We start from the raw sequence: 6,000 nt of genomic DNA on the forward strand, positions 1-6,000 counted from the left end.
TGTATAGAATTGCTGTATCACCATATTGTACACCTGAAACTAATATAACACTGTTAACTATACTGGAATTAAAATTAAAAAAATTAATAAAAAATAAGGTATTTTAAAGGGCAAAAAATAAGGTAGTTAGTATAAAATTAATAACGTGAATTTCACCTCAATTAAAAAATCTTTTATTGAGGTATAATATCCATGCAATAAAATGCACTCAATTTAAGTGGATATGTCCATGAGTGTTTACATAACACAGCCATACAATTACCACCTCAATCAAGATATGTAACATTTCCATCACCCAAAAAGTTTCCCTTGTGCCCCTTTCCAGTCACATCACCACTTGGCATGCCCAACCAGTGACTTCTTGTCTGTTTTCTCACGCCATAGATTAGTATCCCTATTTTAGAACCTCTTGCAAATACTGTGTGTCTTTACTTTTTTGGGGCCAGCTTTTTTTGCTCAGTATATTTTTGAGATTTGCCTAGTTTGTTAGTGTATCAGTAACTCATTCTTTTTTTAGTCCTGAGTAGATTTCATTGTACAACTAAGCCACAAATTTTTATCCGGTCATCCGTTGATAGACATTTGGGTTGTTTCCAAATTTTGGAAATTATGAATAAAAGCTCCTATAAATATTTTTGTACAGCTCTTTGTGTGGGCATGTTTTCATTACTCTTGGGAAAATACCTGCCAGTGGAATTGCTGGGTCATGAGGTAAATGTGTTTTAATTTTATTAAAAAAAAAAAACAAAAAAAAACAGCCAAAGAACAACCGAACCTCTTCCTGAGTGCTTGAAACATCTCCTACTCCCATCGGCTATGCATGAGAATCAGTTATTCCATATCCTCACCAAAACTTTGTATCATCATTCTTTTAAATTTGAAACCTCCTCTAAGGCAAGTTACCCCTACTTACAAGGTGTGGTCTTCTGGGATCTCTACTGAATGTTCCTCATATTCAACAAAGTCTCTGCCTTGCCTAGGCAGAACCCAAATGTCTTCTAGTCTTGTGTGAGCTCCAATAGTTTTGCTTCCCCAGTAGTTATTCTCTGCCTGGCTTCATAGAGCCTTGTCCTACTTTGGATTAATGATAAACCAAAGACTCAAGGTGACCCATATGCAGATTTATGGAGCCCTTTCTCTACACTGCTCCCTCATCTCTGGAACTCTTAACTATGATCACTGTTCCTCACTCCCATATTATTTTATTTGTGTCTCTTTAACAGGCTTAACCATTGCTCATTCTTCATTAAATTTAATTTATAATTCAACTTATGTATATAAGTTAAGTCACTAGGCTAAGCTGAGTTTTGCAAATAGCAGAAGCTTAGAGAATATTTCTGCAGTTACACTCAACTTGTTAAAGTTGTGTGGTTTGGAGGCAGAATGTGCAGAGCCTTTTCTAAGCACCATATAACCGTGGCTACACATCTCTCTCTCCCTATCTCACTCCCTGGGCCCAGAGCAGGTAAAGTACTCACACTGAGTGCTCCCATAGCATTCTGTCATAGCTCTTGTCTACCTTCCCAACTAGGCTGCAAGACTTCATTCTGAAATTAAAATTGTACTTTCTCAGAAGATAGCACCATCAATTACCCATGCTTTAATGGTGCAATTTCAAGTGAACTTGCTTGCTGCCAACATCTCTTCAGCAGAGAACAGGGAAGTTGTATGAATGAGATGTCATTGATTTGACATCTCCTATAGGACTGTGTGTCCAGTTCCTGGGAATACTGGAGCACCTTTATAGGATTGGTTTCCATTGTCTGTTTTCCATTTGCTACTCTACCATGAGTTAAGAATCTTGGATTTCAAGTTTATAAGTGAATACTCTTGCCCATAATATGCTTACATATTTTTAAAAATTTAAATACTGTATTCTTATTCAAACTATTTATCTTGGGCCTGCTACTGAACAAATGTTCTATTTGAGTTATATATTTTGAAGGTTCTAGAGAAACATCATTCTAAAACATCTTGAAATATGACAGCAAGGTTGTTGATATATTGCCCTGACTGCTTTTTTCTTGATTAAGATGTACCAACCTTTTTATTTAGTAAAAAAAAAAAATGACAATAAAGCATATGTACTTTATCTCTTTGCTATTCTATGTTGAATTCCTTTTGAATATGTTCTTTGATGAGGGAAAAATTTAAATCACCTTTGGTCAGATAGTGAATTATGCTATCCTCTCTAGTGGACAAGGAAGTGCTTCTCAGAAGAGTCTGGGAAGTATAGTTATGCAAATTGTCCATCTTATTTATAATTAGAAGTCAGGCACCAACCATATCTACTGTGCGAATAATCTCTATAAGTGAAAGCTGCTTCTAGGGAAGCTGTAAAATATTACACATGTCTAGATAAGTCATCTGTTTAGAAAATATTATAGAAAAGTACAGAATACAGTCTGTCATCAGATACATTGGAAATCTGAAACATAAGGAAGTGCATTTTGAAAATGCATTGGTATCCCATGCACCAGCACTCACTGGGAGAATGACTCAGAATTGACGTTCATGGTCTCAGATCTGTGTCCTGGGAATGTAAACTCTTAGATAGGTAGTTTCTGTCCTACTGGAAGATTTGCCAGAAGCCAGGACACTGAGGGTGATGCCCAGTTCTACTGCTGGCTTGTGACTGTCATCATTTAATCTTACTTTATAGACACAGAAACTGAGGTTCTGAGAGGTTAAGAGATTGTCTGGTTTCCCCCAGGGGACAAGTCACGGCTTAAGGTCTTTTGGATCTCAGAGTCCAAGCTTTTTTTTTTTTTTTTTTAAGCATTCCACATAAGAGTCAAATAGATCTTTACACTCATTTCCCTATCTACACTAGTGAACATGGGCATTTGTTTAAAAGTGATTTTATTTTGTAATAAAGGTGCTGGCTTAAAGTCTAACCACTGATAGAAATTTTGAAACTGTGGTCTTATTTATGTTTTAGTGACATGTCTAGTGTCTCTAATTACCTAACTTAATAAATTCCCTCATTTTGAGGCCAAGAAAGGACAGCATGTACCTAAGACGTGTATATGACTTTCCCTACAAATGGTCAAAGAAAAGGCAGAGAGAGGAGGCAGATTAATTTTTTAGCATTGCCCCTGGGTTTCCTTTAGATCTTAAATGTATTTGCTGCTTTCCATAAAAAGCAGTTAGAGAACAGTCATAGAGCCTTGACCAGAAGTGAATGACATGTGTCATTGCTGTCTACTATCAGTTTTGTGTGTAACTGGTACCAACTTGGCTCATTAAGTTTTGTCCTCTGAGTGTTTATTTGTCAACTGTCACTTTGCAGCCACCTTGGCATGGCCTACAGAAATGGAAAAGTGGATGAAACACTTTCTCCGGGCTTTCAGAGGTGCTGGATAGGTGGGGACCTGGCAAAATTCATGGGCTGCTACCTGACTAACCAACTGTCTATTGAGATAGACATTTCTCAGGATTTATCTTCAAAAGAGTGAAGGTTCTGTGTTGTACACGGAGGACTTCATGTGCAGGGTTGACAGATACAGCAAATAAAAATTCAGGATACCCAGTTAAATGTGATTTTCAAATAAACAATGATTAAATTTTTAGTATGAACATGCCTTAAATATCGCATGAATAGCCTGTATTTTATCCAGCAACTGCCTTAATATTGCAACTTGTGTACAGTGAAAAAGAGGCCAGTCTGTTTTCAGATATTCTTTCTTTTTTTAAATCTACATCCCGTTTTAATTTCTTGTCTTCATCCGGCTTTAATATTTTCTTGCCTCAAGGTAGCTGAACATGATATGTTGCCGTTAGGGGATATCTTATTCTTTTCTATACGAAGGCCGAAGAATGATCCACAGATGCTGACAGATACTCCACAATGAGAGTAATCATTAAAAATATAGTCAGTGGCCAAAGGCAAATGTCTCTGCGACAGCATTCAAATGGAAAAAAAAAATTAAAGTGGAAGATTTGTAAGCTTTAAAATTTCGTGTTAATGTATTTAAACATGTAAATGACTGTCATCTTCCTATACCACATTATAATGTTGGATAACGGTGGCCCTGGATTTTATATTCATGGGTGTCCCATCCTTATTTACCGCCCCAGATTTTTACATGAATATGGATATAAGCGTGCTCTCACAATTCATGTACTACAAGTTAAAGAATCAGAAGAAAAATGTAAGGTTGGTAATCCTTCTTTCTAATACTTCTATTTGTAATTGACATTTTCTCATTTAAAGACCAATAGAACATCTTAGAGTTATTTTCAATGGGAGAAGGCATACTTTGATAAGACATAACATTTCTCTTACTCATCGCAATGAGTCCTTGGAGAATTTTTGGATGTGGCACATTTAGATTCCATGTTATTACTTTTTATTTCAATTGGTCTGGGTGAAAAGTGAACAGAAATGACAAATCAGAAAATTTTGGTTCCTCTAGATGAGGGAGAGATTGGCAAGACAAGTCAAATACTCTTAGAGATCTCGGTCGGTGATCAACAGTACCGCTTTTTCTCTCCTGGCTACTCTAAAAACACCTCCTCCCCAAAATAAGAACTGCAAATGGCTCCAATGTGTACTGACTTGTCAGTACTGTTTCAGCTCATTTAATCCTGACACCACTCCATAGGGGAGGTACTGTTTTTATCTTCGAACCCTCAACATATATTTATTGAATAACCAACTGACTATAATTATTTTTAAATTTACTCTGATTACCATTTCTGTAAATACTGTTTAATCTGTGTGCCTCTCCATTTGTTTCCTAGGAACCAGCACAAAAGCAAAATTTGGTTTTAGCTCTGTATCAGTGAAAGTGGCCCCATTTCCCTCCTTGGCACTGATGGGACATATTTCCTACTGCCCCCTGGTGTCTATAATTGTTACAAAGGTGAGGACAGCTGCACAAATCTACACAATCAGCTCCAATCTCACTGGGTACTGTTGTGAGGAAGGCATGGGGACACCTCCCAGTGGTGTCCCTTTTATATGTGCTCTTTGCTGTCACTTATTCCTCATAGTGACCTCAACTTTACAGATGAGAAAACTGAGGTGTTCATGAACTAGACCAAGGCCATTAGATTTCTGAATCAATATTGGGGGATATCAGGAATTTATCTGACCAATTCACAGTTTAAATGTTATCATGTGAGTAATAACCTTCATGAGAAGAGGGTCTCTACTCAGTTTTGAGCCCCAAGCACCTAGCATGTAGCAGGCATTTCAATGAATAGCAGTGGAATAGAATTCATTATAAAATATGTGGACGACCCCAAGAGGGGTCAAGATGGCGGAACAGCATTGAAGTTGTTTTGCATCTTGCATCCATGAAGTACAGCCAGATCAATGCTAAACCATCCTGCACACCTAGAAAACTGATCTGAGGATTAACACAACAATCTGCACAACCTGAACCACAGAACTCAACAGGTATGAGGCGCAGAGAGGTGAACTGGGGGAGAAAGAAGCCACAGAAGGCAGGGAGCTGTTTTTGCTTGTGGAGAGAGGATAGACAGCGGGGTGGGTGGGTGGAGGGAGTAGTACGGGAAAAGCAGCCCCCCCCCAAAAAAAAAGCAGTGGAGAGAAAGTGGAAAAGTGGAAATAGCCACAGGGACTGAATTATAAAGGGAGAAAGGAGAAAGGAGAGGGTTTAAAATCCATTAAGACTCTATAAACAGGGGAGTACAGAGTCTGAAACTCAGCAGCTTGATACCTGGTGGTGCTCTGGTGAGAAGGACGAATCCTTAGGAGCAGAGTGAAGTCCAGAGGTCTTTGGGCCAGATGGGGAGAGGCAGTTCCCCTGCTGGGAGGACATCTGGTAGAGGCTGTGTGGCCACCCGGTTCCAGCAGACCCTGGAGAACAACCACATTCACTGGTGCTGGAACAAGGTCATTAAGGGGGAAGCCTGGTGCCAGACTTGTGTTGTGATTTTCCATAATCCCTGAAATGCTACTGCTACACGATCGCGTGAACTTTTCTTGTGGGCTGGCACCCAGCCGCGATCTCTGGGCATTGGCAGCAG

General features: G+C 38.7%; 1 protein-coding gene across 1 annotated transcript in view; it reads right to left on the minus strand.

Annotated features, from left to right (window-relative positions):
• The window catches only part of VEPH1 (ventricular zone expressed PH domain containing 1), a 327,919-nt gene extending 322,128 nt beyond the window's left edge, over positions 1 to 5,791 (minus strand). The window contains exon 1 of the mRNA XM_086674590.1: positions 5,691 to 5,791. The gene's annotated coding sequence lies outside the window, so the exon portion shown is untranslated. The remainder of the gene's footprint in view (positions 1 to 5,690) is intronic.
• Positions 5,792 to 6,000: the final 209 nt, after the last annotated feature.

This window comes from Puma concolor, chromosome C2, assembly GCF_028749965.1.
Source record: "Puma concolor isolate L17-30 chromosome C2, mPumCon1.1.hap2, whole genome shotgun sequence".
NCBI classification, from domain to species: Eukaryota; Metazoa; Chordata; class Mammalia; order Carnivora; family Felidae; genus Puma; species Puma concolor.